Source organism: Enhydra lutris, unplaced genomic scaffold, assembly GCF_002288905.1.
Source record: "Enhydra lutris kenyoni isolate GAN:26980312 unplaced genomic scaffold, ASM228890v2 scaffoldscaffold97, whole genome shotgun sequence".
Classification (NCBI taxonomy): domain Eukaryota; kingdom Metazoa; phylum Chordata; class Mammalia; order Carnivora; family Mustelidae; genus Enhydra; species Enhydra lutris.
Window position 1 is genome coordinate 882,364 of NW_019154181.1, and position 15,694 is coordinate 898,057.

The window sequence follows — 15,694 nt, forward strand, 5'->3', positions numbered from 1 at the left end:
TCACCATCATCGCCAACTCCATCATCACCATCATGATCATTACCACCACCACCATCACCATCAACATCACCATCACCATCATCACTAACTCCATCATCACCAACCCCATCATCACATCATCACCGCTTATCACTAATACCACCACCACCATCATCATTACCATCACCACTAACACCATAATCACCATCATGATCATCAACAACATCATCACCATCAATGTCATTATCATCGTCTCCACAATCATCACCAACATCCCCATCCCCAAACGCCATCACTACCCTCATCATCCTCTTCATGACCATCACCACTGCTAACACTTACTGAGCACTCGCTGTGCACCAGACACACGGCTAAGCCCTTTCCATGGCTTAATCCAGCTAATCTTCACAAGCCTAGACATGTTTATTATTATTCCAGATTGACTCATGAGGAAATGGAGGTTACATACATTCCAAGGGCGCATAGCTAGCAAGTGGTACAGCTGGAATTTGAACACAGTTTGTCCAGCTTCAGGAACTGTGACCACTTGGCCAAGACCTTGCAATAGAGGCAGCTGAAGGATTGAAGGAAATATGTCTTGACTGAGTTTTCAGAATGAGTTTCTGCTGCCCTGCACTTGGTCTCACATAGCATGGCTTCAAGAAGTCAGGGCAGGGAGGGAGGGAGGCTGCCATCTGGCAGCTGCTGGGTCGGGATGAAAGACTTTGGTAAATCAGACAGGAGCAGACTTTTTCATTCAGTTTGGTCCAGTTCTGCAACAGCTCCATGCACACGGCTTCTGTTCTGTCAAAGAGCAGCTTGCTTACGCCCCAGAAACATGATGGAAAAACAACCTGAGCTGGGCCATGGAAGGTCAGCCATGGATGCTTACCCCTCAGTAATCCTCAGACTCAGACTGTTAAATCCAGCTTTCTCAATTCTTCTTTCTGCAGCCAAAACCCAGGATGCTGTATTGTACCTTTTGTCCTGCAAACACAGCCCCCCACACCCTTCTTCATGAAAAAGACCATACGACAACACTAAAGAGCTTTGGAAAATAAAGACTACCTTTAATCCCACACTGAATGATTACTTTGGGGTTTAAATATTTATTACCTTTCAGCTTACTGTCCCTTCTGAAGCCTCAGAGACTCCCAACCATAGGATCTTAGGGCCAGATATTTAACCTAGCTCTCTCAATTTACTGAGGAAGGGAGTGATGTTCCTGGAGTTTTGTGATAGGATTTTACACGAGGGAATAGGCGTGATTCCCTGATGGGCCGTCTAGCCACTGCTCACATTCTCTAGGCATTCCCCAGTCTCAGGGAGAATATGTTGCCTGGGCAAACCATTCTTTCTTTACCCACTCACCAACAGATAGAGTTTTGGTCATTTTAGTCTTAAAGTCTGTCTGTTGGACTGAAGTCAAACTTAAAGAATGAAATTTATTAGGAAAATCATGAACAAGGAAATCACTAGAATTTGAAATGTCTTTCACTGAGAGTTGTTACCCAAAACCTACAGCAAATATCATATTTAACAGCAAAACACTTGCTATGTTCCCAATGAGTCAAGAACAGGGCAAGAGCTAAGGAATCACCCACCATTGTGCAGGGAGTCCCAGCCAACCCCACAACAAGAAAAGGAAGCAAGCATTAAAAAGATTAGAAAACAAGGGGCACCTGGGTGGCTCAGTGGGTTAAAGCCTCTGCCTTCTTGTCAGGTCATGATCTCAGGGTCCTAGGATCGAGCCCCGCATCGGGCTCTCTGCTCAGCGGGGAGCCTGCTTCCCTCTCTCTCTCTCTGCCTGCCTCTCTGCCTACTTGTGATCTCTGTCTACCAAATAAATAAATAAAATCTTTTAAAAAAATTTAGAAAACAAGAGGCCAAACCATCATCAGTTGTTGGTAATAGGGTTGACTATCTAGAAAATTCAAATGAATCAACTAAAGATTCATAGAAAATCAGACTTAAAAGGAAACATTTACAAAGACTACTGGCAATAACCAATTTTAAAAGGGGAAGGGGAAAGATCAGTGATTAAGTGGACGGCATAGATGTCTGAGTACTTGGTTCTTATTGGTGGGTGTGACTGTCTTCGAGGTTAAGCCTTACAGGGCTGCAGAAGTGGTGAACATTGGAGCATTTGCTGAATGAATGAGCCTCCTTCCCTCCCAATCCCTATGATGTTTGAGATCTGGCTATCACCTGTGTTACCTCCTTTAGCAGCTACCCCTGGCCTCTCTCCCTCCTGTTCCTGCTCCCTCCAGACAAGGAAACCCAGAAAGCCTCCTCCGTCCTTGGAAGGGCTGAAAGGGAATGCTAAGATCCACCAGACGCACTCAGGGTCACCATAGCACGAACAGGTTATTGTGCTGGTGAGCGCCTCCTGACCTGGAGAACTCGAAACACCTTGGGACAATATCAATGTCGCCAGCGGGAAAAACCTCAGACGGCTGTCTGGACTGGGAGGAACAAAGCTGAGGAACTTGACCCAGGACTTGTCCTCAGAAAGTGACTATAAAGAACCAGAAGGGAATGAGGCTTTAAAGTTTTCCATAACCTACGCGTGCTCCCCTTCAAATTCACTTTCAGAAAACCCTGCAAAGAATTAGGGAAGAACCTCCTAGGAAAAAGGGATTTCTAAGACACCTGTTTCAGCTACTGTTGCTGGAAACAGACCACCACCAAGTTTCATGGCACGGAATAATCCTTTTGTTGTGCTCGTGGATTCTGTGGGTCAGGTGCTGAATTAGGGTATGTACAGAGGATTGGCTCATTTCTGCTCCATCATGTTGGGGCCTCAGCTGGGGAGCCCCGATGTCAGGACTTCCTGTTGCCTTGACTCACAGTCTGGTGGTTGACACTGGTCAGTGGCTGGGACCTCAGCAGGAGCCCACATCTGGAGGCCAGCACTAGTCTGGGCTTCTTCACAACAGGACTGCTGGATTTTGAGAGTTAGGGTCCCGAGAGAATGAGGCAGAAGCTGTATCATTTTTTTAAATCGTGGGGCAGGGGAAGCCCCACATAACATAAAATTGCCTATTGTAACCATTTTTAAGTGTACCATTCACTGGAGTTCAGGATCTTTACATCCATGTGGACTATATCTCCAGAAGTTCTATAACTCACAAATCTGAAACTCTCTGCCCATTGAATAACAGCTTCCTTGTCCCCACCTCCCTGCAGCCCCCAGTGACCACCATTCTATTTTCTGTTCCTACGAATTTGACTTCTCTGGATACTACTGCATATAAGCGGAACCATATAGTATTGCCTTCAAGTTTATATGTGTTGTAGCATGTGACAGTTTTTGTGTTTTTTTTTGTTTTGTTTTGTTTTGTTTTTTGCACAGAGAGAGAGATCACAAGTAGGCAGAGAGAGAGAGAGAAGCAGGCTCCCCACTGAGCAGAGAGCCCAATTCGGGGCTCGAGCCCAGGACCCCAAGATCATGACCTGAGCTGAAGGCAGAGGCTTTAACCCACTGAGTCAACCAGTTGCCCCTATTTCTTTTTTTTTTTTTAATTAAGATTTGGGGGGAGTGATTTTAGGCTCGCAGCAATGTTAAGTGGAAAGTACAGAGATTTCCCAAATACCCCCTACTCTCTCACACATGCCCAGCCCCCCCAACAATTAACATCCTTCAGGAGAGTGCTACATTTGTTACTGCTGACCCCCTGCACTGACACACCATGATCTCCCCAAATACAGAGTTGATATTACAACTCACTCTTGGTGTTGTATATTTTTTGTGTTTGGACAAATGTATAGTGACATGTAGCTATCATTACGGTATCATACGGAGTATTTTTCTTGCCCTGAAGATCTTCCATAATCCACCGACACATCCTTCTCCCTCTCCCCTCCCACCCCCCGCAACCACTGGTCTTAGTACTATCTCCATAGTGAATGTCCCATAGCTGGAATCATACAGTAGGTAGTGTGTTTTCAGATTGGTTTCTTTCACTTGGTAACATTCATTTGAAGTTCCTCCATGTGATTTCTCTCCTCTTTAAGGCTGAATAATATTCCATTGTTTGTATAGTTTTGTTTAAGTACTCATCCGTGAATGGACCTTTGGGCTGCTTCTGCCTCTTGACTATTTTGAATAATGCAGCTATAATAATAATGATAATAATATTAATAATAAACAGAGGTGGGCAAATATTTCTTCAACACTCTGTTTTCAATTATTTTGGATATATACCCGTAAGTGGAATTGCTACATCATATGGTAGTTCAATTTCTAATTTTTTTTTTTCAAGTAGCCTTGCATGGTACTGTTTTCCATAGCGGCTGCCCAATTTTACAATCCCACCCACAGCACACAGGGGTTCCAATTTCTCTACATCCTTGCCAACTCTTACTTTCAAGTTTTTTTTAAAGACTTTATTTATTCATTTTTTTTTAAGATTTTATTTATTTATTTGACAGAGAGAGATCACAAGTAGATGGAGAGGCAGGCAGAGAGAGAGAGAGGGAAGCAGGATCTCTGCCGAGCAGAGAACCCGACGCAGGACTCGATCCCAGGACCCTGAGATCATGACCTGAGCCGAAGGCAGCGGCTTAACCCACTGAGCCACCCAGGCGCCCCTATTTATTCATTTTTGAAAGATTTTATTTTTTCTATTTGACAGAGAAAGAGAGATCACAAGTAGGCAGAGCAGCAGGCAGAGAGAGAGAGAGGGGAAAGCAGGCTCCCCACTCAGCAGAGAGCCTGATGCAGGGCTCCATCCCAGGACCCCGAGATCATGACCTGAGCCAAAGGCAGAGGCTTAACCCACTGAGCCACCCAGGTGCCACTAAAGACTTTATTTATTCATTTGAGAGAGAGAGACCACAAGTGGCACGGGGTGGGGGTGGACAGAGGCAGAGCGAGAATCAGGCTCCCCACTGAGCAGGGAGCCCAACATGGGGCTTGATCCCAGGACCCCGAGATAATCACCTGAGCCAAAGGCAGACGCTTAACCAACTGAGCCACCCAAATGCCCTCCAAGTTTTTAAAAAAGCAATACTCGTCCTAGTGGGTGTTGTATTTTGCATTCCTCTGATGACTGGCGATGCTGAACACTATTTCATATGCTTGTTGGCCGTTTGCATATCATCTTTGGAGAAATGTGTATTTGAGCCCTTTGTCTATTTGTTAATCGACTTATTTGTTGTTGATTTATACAAGCTTTTTATGTATTCTAGATATTAAACCCAAATCTGACATAAGATATGCAACCATTTTCCTTTTTTACGGATGTTTCATTCTGTTGATTGTGTCCTTTGCACAAATGCGCAAAAATCAATGCACAAAAATATAAGTTTGGCATAGTCTTATTTGTGTGTTTTTGTGTTTGCTGCCTGTGCATCTGGTGTCCTATTCAAGAAGTTATGCCAAATCCAAGGTCAGGAGGTTTTCCTATGTTTTCTCCGAAATTCCTTCCATAGTCATAGGTCTTATGTGTAGGTCTTTACTCCTTTTGGAGGTATTTTTTGTAGATGATGTAAGAAGAGGGTTCAACTTCATTCTTTGCATGTAAATATCCAGTTTTCCTAATACCATGTGCTGAAGAGACCCTCTTTTTTCATTTGAATGGTCTTGTCATCCTATCCAAGACCACGTGACAATATACATGAGGGCTGTCTCACATTTACAACAGTCTGAGGGGCTACACAGTGTCATGTAAGCCAGAATCCTGAGCCCACCCAGGCTTATGGGAGGGAGCACAGATCTCATCTCTTGATGGGAGGTGGGTCAAAGTCACAATAACAACTCTGGGACAAAAGAGATTGTGGCAACCAAGTTCGGAAATCACCAACTACCATAACACTTTCTCTTCTTACCCAATTTGTCTTGTAAAAGGTTGTGGAAGGCAACGCAAAATACATACCTCCAAAACGGCTAGCATGAGAAACACAGGCCAACTCTCATACACGGCTGACGTGTTAAGTTGGAATAACCAAACTGGGAAGTTGTTCGGCCATATCTACAAATACTGAGCACATGCAAAGTGCGGGGCCCCGGGGACCACATTCCCAGGCCTACAAAGGGGCACCCAAAGCCATCTGTAAGACGGTTCACAGTAGCACTCTCTAGCCCCAAACCTTAAAACTTCCTAAACGTCCATCCTAGTAGAATGACTTTACATCAATGAAAATTATAACCCCTTGTCCCAATAGGGGGTACTTCTCACAAACAAAATGTAACCAAAGAAGCTAGAAAAAAGTGCCTGCTGTAGGATTCCATTTATTTAAAGTTCAGAAGCAGACAAAACTGATCTAGGATGGTGTCAGAGGTCAGGAGGACGGGGACAAGAGTGACTGGACGGAGACGTGAAAGGCTTCTCAGATGCTCACCAAGTTCTGTTTCTTGATCGAGGTGTCAGGTACCTGGGTGTGTTCGCCAAGTGAAAACTGACCAAGCTGTACACCTCAGGTCTTATCACCTTTCCGTGTATATGTGATACTTGAAGACGGAAAAAATAAAAATTTTTGTGGGAGAGTGCGGCTGTCTACGAAGAGACAGTATCATGTGTGAAGATGAAAGGACATCATTTGTTCAGTGAAAGTTACTCAGGCGCCCCGCCCACCCTGTATACAAACCTGCACTCGGTACCACGGGACAGAAGACAGTGTATAGGCTGGACAGAAATCGTTGTCAGAGAGAGAAAGGGAGGAATTATGAGACAAGTACACATGGGCCAATACTGGTTAATAGGAAGCTCACCGCGAACTCTAAAATAATATAAATATATTATTAAGATGATTTCCAAGCGAGTCTTTCCAACTTACACTCACAAAGTTCAAAGATTTACTCTAAACACTCTATGTTCTCTTACTGCATGGAACAACCAAAGAGAAATTTACATAAATTGCTTTGGAATTAGAAATAACTTTTCCTTCTGTGCGGTCTCCTGGCATAAATTAGCTCAAGGAATTTCCTGTCCTCGCATTTAAATCACATCTGTTTGGGGTTCTATTAAGTTATTTTATCTCAATTTGAGTTAGCATGAACATTTACTAACAAAATCCTTTCCACATATGAACTCACTGCTTTAATGTTTTTGATAATTGGAAAAAAAAAAAACTTGCTGCTTTAAAGTTGCCCCCCCCCATCCCTCACAGCCATTATCCTTCCTTTTTAAGAAATCTTTAAAGATTTTATTTATTTGAGAGAGAGTTAAAGAGAGCTAGAGCACAAGCGGGGGATGGGGGGACAGGGGAGAGGGAGAAGCAGGTTCCCCGCTGAGCAAGGACCCCCCACTTGGGGCTCCACCCAAGGCTCCGGGGATCAGAGCCTGAGCAGAAGGCAGAGACTTAACCAGCTGAGCCCCCTAGGCGCTCCTCTTTCTTCTTGTTTTAATTATTCATTTATTTTTTTAATTATACAAGTCAAATAACACCTGTGCGGCTTCCCTCAACCTTGTCCTTGGAGAACCCCACTCAAGAGGCCTCCATCACATATCCCGCCATTGCCATTCCAGCCTTGTCACTGACTGTAGAATGCCATCCTCCTTGCCTGACAGGGAAGGGCTGCCTCCTGGTCTCTACCCCATGATCCTCATGGATACCCAGAAGCCCAAGTTCACAGCAGCAACTCACCACATCAGTCCAAGCTTAGAGAGGACAGCTGCCATGAGCTTCTCAAAAATGCAGGTGCAAGGGCACCTGGGGGGCTCAGTCAGTTAAGCGTTTGTCTGCCTTTGGCTCAGGTCATGATCCCGGGATTCTGGGATCCACATCTGGCTTCCTGCTCAGCAGGGAGTCTGCTTCTCTCTCTCCCTCTGCCTACTGATCTGCCTGCCTGTGCTCGCACTCTCTCTCTCTGTGTCAAATAAATAAATAAATAAATAAACAAATAAAATCTTTGAAAATTTAAAAAAAATAAACAAGGTGTGGGCACCCCCTCACCCTTTTGCATTAGGGAAGGTGGTATCCCCTGGGTCCTCCTGAGGACCATAGTCAGGGGATGGGAGCTCTGGTCTCACCGAATATATCCATGTTCATATACCCATGACCCTGACCTTCAAAGGCCCTTCCTCAATCCTGTGCCAAGGCGGTTCTGGAATCTGGGCTTTATTTCCTGTCGGCTATGACTAGAGACATCCCCGCAGGGTAGGAGAACGGGCTCCAAAGGACTTTCTTGTAACAGGGATCCCCAGTCACAGATGTGTATCTCTGTGTCACTCAACCTCTCCTCTCCAGCTGACCCAACCCCACCTCTGTTCCCCAAGTCCCTGCTGGTCACGCTGCTCAGTCCCCGATCCCATCAGTGTGGGGGCTCTTTCTTCCCGGAGCGGGGTCTGCGTCCCCTCACACCACACTGGCACCTGGCCCCGGTTGTGAGCAGGGACCCAATAAAGGGTGGCAGGACTGAGCGTCGTCGAGGAGGATGTGTCTGTCTTGTGAGACAGCTGCCTCGGGCAGAGTCTGCGCAGGGACTCCAGACTGTGGGAGGCTGGCTGCTCCCTTCCAAAAAGACAGAGGGGCTGCTGCCATGGGGGGGTTCAGAGAGATACGGGAGATTTCCAAAATTCCCAGGCTTGCCCGAGACATCTCCCTCCCAGGATTCAGAGGTGCGCCTGTTCCCACCAGAACCCTGCTCCCCAACCCCGCTCTGGGAGGCCCCTCTGAGGTTGACATTCTGTCTCCTCTGCAGCTCCTGTCACTCTGCCATCAAGTCCTGGTCCGGACTGTGGGAAACCAGGCCTCCTCACGCCCTGCCCTGGACGATCAAGGCTTCCAGATGGCACAGCTTCCTTGACAAGCGGCTGACCTGGGCCTGCCATGCTTCTTGAGGGTCTCCAAAGCAGGTAACAGCATCCATCCAAGGTTCTAATCATGGCCATTATCACTGCCTCCAGACCATTCCAGCACCACGGCTGCGGCTTCAAGTCTTTTCCTGAACTCTGCTCCTGCCAGCCACGGGTGGGGTCTTCATGACTGTTCTGTCGCTGCCCGTGTCACAGCTGTCACCTCTCCGTGGACAGTCAGTCATGGGGGCCCATCCTGAGGACTCACTTCCCACAGCCATGCTTGGGGTCCTCATTCTTAGCCTGGGTTCCCCAAAAAGGAGAGCCCGAGGACTCATTTGAGCAGGTGAGCCCATGGAGGAGGGGTGAGGGACAGGGAGGGGGAGGACCAGGAAGGAGAGAGGGGAGGGAGGCACAGCAGGATCCAAGGACATGTGATGAAGTTGGCCATCCTACCGGGGACTGGTGGCTCTTATGGCCTGCACCTCGAGACTCTTCCTCTAAGACAAGTGGGTGGCCAGACGCATCCTCACTGATGTTAACTGCTTTGCATCTTCGGCTGCACGCGTGAGTGCATGATGGACACCGGCGCGCCGTGCACTGGCGAGACCTCCGCAGCTGGCACCATGCTGTGCAGGCCCAAGGGGAGGACGAGCCAGTGGATGGGGCGAGCTGGTGACAGCTGGGCACTGCAGTGGGGTGGGGCTGAGAGGAGAGGGGGCGTGCCCATGTGGAGCCTGACACAGACACGTAGACATAGACGTTGCCCTTCCTCCGAAGCTGCTTCCCATCTGGTGGCCAGGATGAGATGTGCGCCTTCAGAGGGCTCTGATGGGCTGGTGCAGGGGGCATCAGCTCCCATGTGCTTGGGGTCCCGGAAGGGAGAAGCCGGCCAAGCGAACACCACAGTGCGTGCACTGGGGGCCTGAGATGTGGGCAGCCCTCGCCCCTCTAGACAAGGCACCACTTCCCCTCCCAGTCTGCTATGGCCACGTGCAATGTGGGGCTCGCGGTGACACCTTGGGATTTTTCAAGAGAAGCTGCAAATATGGAATTTTTTCCGTAAAACCTATTGGTTTTTAAATGGTGACTTTTTTTTTAATTGTGGGAGCCAAATAGAATGGGCCTTCGGCCGAGCACAAACGCTGCGTGAGAGCGTGGGTTTTGCCCTATTTACTGCTGCGTCCTTGCATGTAGGGGCACTCCGGAGCTGTCTGTCAAACTCACAGAATGGATACATCAGTGAGCGTCCTTTGTCTGGGCTAAGTCTCCTAGCCCTCCCCCTGGCCCCCTCCCTCTCCTTCCCTCTCTGCTCCTCTCCCTCCTCTCTTCTTCTCCCCCTCCCTCTCTCTCTCCCTCCTCTTCCTCTCTCTTCCTCCCTCTCTCCCCCTCTCTATCCCTCTCCCTCCCTCTCCTTCCTTCTCTTCTTCTCTCTTTCTCTCTCCCTCCCTCTCTCTCCCTTCCTCTCTATCCCCTCTCTCCCCCACCCTTTTCCTCCCTTCCTCCCTCCTTCCCTCTCTCTCTCTCTCTCTCCTTCCTCCTCCCTTCTTCCCTCCCTCTTGCTCTGCTGGACCTCATTTTCACATTTCAAAACGTGGAGTTTTATCTGGTAACCCTGGTACCTGACCTCTTGGAAGCCTATTTGGGAATTCTAATAGCTTGTTTTTTAATTCCAGGAAAACAAAACATAAATCCTGCCCTTGACTGTAATTTCTAATCTCCCCCTTGTCGTCTGTGGGTGTGTGTTTAGATTACAAACTCACCAGGTAGGAGCTGTGTTTACAGTTCTGTCTTGTGAGGCAGATGGAGGTGTGACAAAGACGCCCTTCAAAGTCCCCCTCACCCCAAGAAAGCCTTGTGTTTTGCTGCTTGCGTGGGGGCACTTGCCGGTGGCAGTGAAGCAAACATAAGGGTATTGTAACCAGGCAGAGGGAGGAGCCACATCCCTTTCCAACGTCTTTTCAAGGTAAGACTCCGCTGCCCACTGGTTGAACTTGGATGAAGCCACGGTAGAGGAAGGGGTGATAGCAAGGTCTGGCCAGGTCCATACTCGATGGAAACACCATTGTCAGGAGGCCATGAGGCCAGGCTGCCAAAGCGTGGTACGCGTGCTCAGAGCCTGCTCAAGGTCTGTAAGGCAGCCGCGTCTCTGAGAGAGAACTGCGTGCGACACATCGGTTTGCGTGCAGGCACGTGTATATACACATACTTAATTTTGAAGATCTAATACGTTTGCCCTTTGGCAGAAAGAGACAGTAAGGAACCAATAATAAACAATTTCCCGTCTTAAAACTTTTAAGAGACTAAAATGAGATTTCAGGACAACTCAAAAAATACGACTCTCCTCCGGGGAACTGGAAATGGATTCATTTCAATAAAAATGGTCCCCAAGGTCACCGGCATCACTATGATTCCCAAAAACCCCGCAAGTCTGCTCCGGGTACCTGGCCCCATAAACAATTCTGAGTAGTATTGGCTTTTTGTAGGAATTTGCTGGTTTTTTCTCTTTGGTTTAGTTTTTTTTTTCGTTGTTTTGTTTTGTTTTTATGAATCCTTTTATTGAAAACCATGTTGTAAATAAATATTAGCTGACAGGGGAAGCCATTCATGGCAAATTATTAAGAGGAAAAAACAGATTATAAAACAATATGATCCCAAATTTATATCAAAAGCTGTGCTTGCTTCGGCAGCACATATACCAAATTTATATCAAAAGCACACATACACATTTATGTTGTAGGAAAAGAGAGATAACAAGATATTCATTGTCAGTATCTTCAGGTGTTTGAAGAAATTTTTGCTTTCTTTTGTGTGCATTTTTTGCACTTTTCAAAAGTCCCTCCGTTGAATATACTTTTTGTTAATAGATTTTAAAATAATAGATATTTTTGTAAGTTAAAAAACTACCTAAGGAAATTATCAGTAAGGATGAATTTAGAGGCTAGTAACAAAATGGCCTCTTTTTCACACCTAAGAAGCCTGGACGTTGGCCTTTGCAACTCCACAATGATGCTGTCAGAGACTCAGACTCTCTCTTTCTATGCTTTCTGCCACTCTCGCATGTTGTGGCCTCATGTTCTCAAAATGGCTACACATCGCCAGGCATTGCATCCACATTCCATCCAGAAAGAAGGGAGAAACTAGCAGTCTCGGTCACATTTCTTTTTCCCTTTTTCACACAAGAATGCAAGTTTTTCTGGAAACCCCACTCAACAGATTTCTGTTGATATACTTATGATCAGAACAACGTCACATGGCCACCTCCAGACCAGTCACTGTCCAAGGGGAATGAGATGACCATTTCCCTAGATTAGTTCAGTTCCGTCACGCTTTATCTTCCAGAGCTGGAGTAGAGGCCCAGTAGAGCATGTGTAGGCAATGGATAATATTTGAGAAAGAGAAAAATGAGAAAGATAAAAAAAATGTTTTTTGCAAGAAATGTTCACCTTGCACTGTAGATTATTTTCAAATCTCTCTTTTCCACCTGCTCATGCCCCCATCCCTACCCTGGGTCCCCTGCCCACTGCCAGATCTCCAGGAGCTGCAAGCCTGTCTCATTCATGAACACTGCACGCAGCAGGTTCTTTGGGAATCATAGTTGGGTGCACGAAGGACGGGCGGATGTGTTACCAGCTGGTTGAAATGCCAAATACAGTTGCAGACAAATGGCGAGTTTTGAAAAGGGAGAGAGCCCTCATGTGCTGAGCATCCAGCAAGGATTTGGGGGAGGAAAGGAGTGCCATCCTGAAGGATGTGCTTTTCTCTCTGGTTTTACTAATTTTTCTGAGATTTCTCCACCACTATGAGATAACTTCCTTCACTTATAGCCTTTCTCCTTCGATTTGATTTGCTTTTTAGAAGTTTAGCTGTGGGGTGGGAGGAGGGCGGGCTGAACTCACTGGGATTTCAACTTCAGCTTTTGGAAGACTTCCTTTTGTCATCTGTGTGCTTTTAGCTTCTCAAAATGAGCTGTGCCAATCCCCAGATTTGCTTCAGCTGTATCCTGCCATCTGGTGTGGCCTCCCATTTCCTTAGCAAACAATCTGCAGTTGTCTTCCTGTCTATCTTCCCACAAAGGCCATTTTAAGAGTGCTTTCTGGGCGCATTTGTCTTCCCCGGCCCCGGAGCAGGAGGCCGAGCTCCTCGGCAGGGCCCACACCATTCAGACCAGGCTGGGCGGCACCCGCCCGGCAGAGGAGCTGACAGGATGTCAGCAAGCATCTCTTTCCAGAAATGCATTCTTGGCTAAGGCCAGAGGGCCTTGACGCTTGTGCAATATTGCTTCTCCCACGTGATTCAAAGCTTTCCAAGGCCCACACCACTTCTTACAGCCCTCACCTCCTCAGAGCCCCTGGCCTGGTTCCGGGCAGGCATCAGTCAATATCGGCAAACACCTAACCTTCCTCATCAGAGCAGAGTTAGACCCATGGCGATGCCGTGAGCCTGCGGGTCATCAAAACAATGGCTGAAATACAAAGGTGCGGAGGGAAAGACGTGCAACATGATTTCCATCGGCTCTGATTTCCAGTTTTCTTTTCCTGTACTCCTGGCTGATTCAGAGCCGCGTGTGGACAATTCTAGAGATGCGGAAACTCAGACATAAGAGGCAAGAACAGGGGCTGCCTGAAGAAATGGGGAGGAATCATAGTTTGACTCAGTTTCCTGGAGCCCTCTGAGCTCCAGGCACAGTGCCTGGCACCAGCCAAGGGTGTTCTCTCAACCCTGGATGCCTGGGTGGGGAGATGTTACCATGGAGATGCCCAAGTACAAGGTGAGTGAATTATTCGCCCGCGGTCACGGAGCTAGAACTTGGCAGAGGTGGGTTTTGGCCTCTTCTCCAGATCTGTCCTTGCGAGCAGCCTGACCCTACGAGATGAGGGGCTGCCCGGTTACTAAGGATGGCTTCTTGGCTCCTGGCCTCCTCTCATTGCTCCATAAATTCATTTTGTACCTTTATGCCTTCTGCACTGAATCACACTACAAGAAAACTGAGCTTTGAGCCAGGAAATGAGCGTGGCTCCAGCACGCAATCCTGGGGCTGACCTGGAGGATGCTGCTGCCTCCTGGGAGCACTCAGACCGCCGCTGGCTTTTTCACAGGCTTGGTGGCCAAGCTTTCCTAAGCCAGCGGTGAACTTCACCTACAGGAGGCTCCTTGGCTCCCCAGCTGGGGCTTCCCACACTTGCCTCTTTCCCTGCAGTTGCTGCAATCCCTAGTCAGGCGGTTACATAAGCAGTCCCCCTTGCCAACTGTCACCAAGGCCACCTGGAAAATCAAGACTTACGCAAACCAGCAATGGCTTGCCAGAGGCATAACACCCTTGTACGCCTGTTCCCGGCAACTTGGGAGCTATGTTCAAGCTGTCTCCTTACTACCAGCCCTGGATTTTTCCAAAGCTTGAACAACAACAACGTGTATTTTCTGCAGACTTAAAGCCTGTTAAGGTGCTGGGGAGTTTCTAGCATAAATAGGCTGGAAATTCCAACGTTACATCTGTCATCGGCTTTCTGGTTTCTTCCTAATGTCAGCATGACATACTTATTCCCGTGTCTGTGTCCTGGTTCCTCTACCAATGGGCTGCACGGCCTGAAGTGAGCCATCCTGTCTCCCCAGGGCCCTGCTTCCTCATCTGCAAAACGGGGGGATCACAGGAGACAAGCACCAGGACCCTTCAAACTCTGAACCGACAAGTACATTCTTCTGCGGTTTAGCCTGGAGCCTTCTCTTTCCTCCTGCCTGTCTCATGCATCCTTGCACAGTCCTCAGCACAAGCTGGTGCCCAAAACATAATACATGGACAGCCCACGGCTGTTTCCTGACGGCTCCCAGGATCGCACGGTTTGTTCGAGCCAAAGACCTGGCAGGAATGTTCACAGCTCATAGAGCCACATTTCAAAGGCATGTTGTAAGGAGAGGATGAAGGACAGGGGACAAATGCTGCTCCCTCTCCATGCTTCTTCCATTTTCCAGCTTGGAACTTGTTAGACTCTTTAGTTTGAGGATGTTCCAAATGTCTGTAGTTACAGACTATCTCCGCCCATGCCAGGAGGTCTGGAAGCCCAGCCAGGAGCAAACTATGAACACCAGCCACACATGCTATCCAGTTACAGAATAATTTTTTTAAGATTTTATTTATTTATTTGAGAGAGAGAGAGTGAGAGGTAGCATGAGAGGGGAGAAGGTCAGAGAGAAGTAGACTCCCCATGGAGCTGGGAGCCCGATGTGGGACTCGATCCTAGGACTCTGGGATCATGACCTGAGACGAAGGCAGCGGCTCAACCAACTGAGCCACCCAGGTGCCCCACAGAGTAATTTTTAACTATACTTTTGTAACTGGGGTTAGTAACCAAGGGGCAAAAGACTTACAGAAAATCCAATGAAATAAACAGAGTAACTTCCGGCGGGGGGAAAAGAAGAGTGAGAAAAACTGGAAAGGCCATCATGAGAAAAAGGACATTTTTTTTTAAAAAAAGGATTAACAGAAGGTGTTAAAGTTGAGGCTATGCGGAAGCAGCTGGCAGGGAAAAAACAAACAAACAAACAAGCAAAAACCTTGGCTAACAAATAATTAGAGAATGACTTAGTAAAGACATTGGAAAGAATATGGAATCAGAATGGTAGTGACCATTTTATTTTTTTTATTTTTTTTTATTTTATATATATATTTTTAAAGATTTTATTTATTTATTTGACAGATAGAGATCACAGGTAGGCAGCGAGGCAGGCAGAGAGAGAGAGGAGGAAGCAGGTTCCCTGCTGAGCAGAGAGCCCGATGTGGGGCTCGATCCCAGGACGCTGGGATCATGACCTGAGCCGAAGGCAGAGGCTTTAACCCACTGAGCCACCCAGGCGCCCCGGTAGTGACCATTTTAAACAAAAACAGTTTCTGGGAATGGATTGCCTCTCATTTTTATTCTATCGAAAGCTGGCGGGGGCACCTGGGTGGCTCAGTGGGTTAAAGCCTCTGCCTTTGG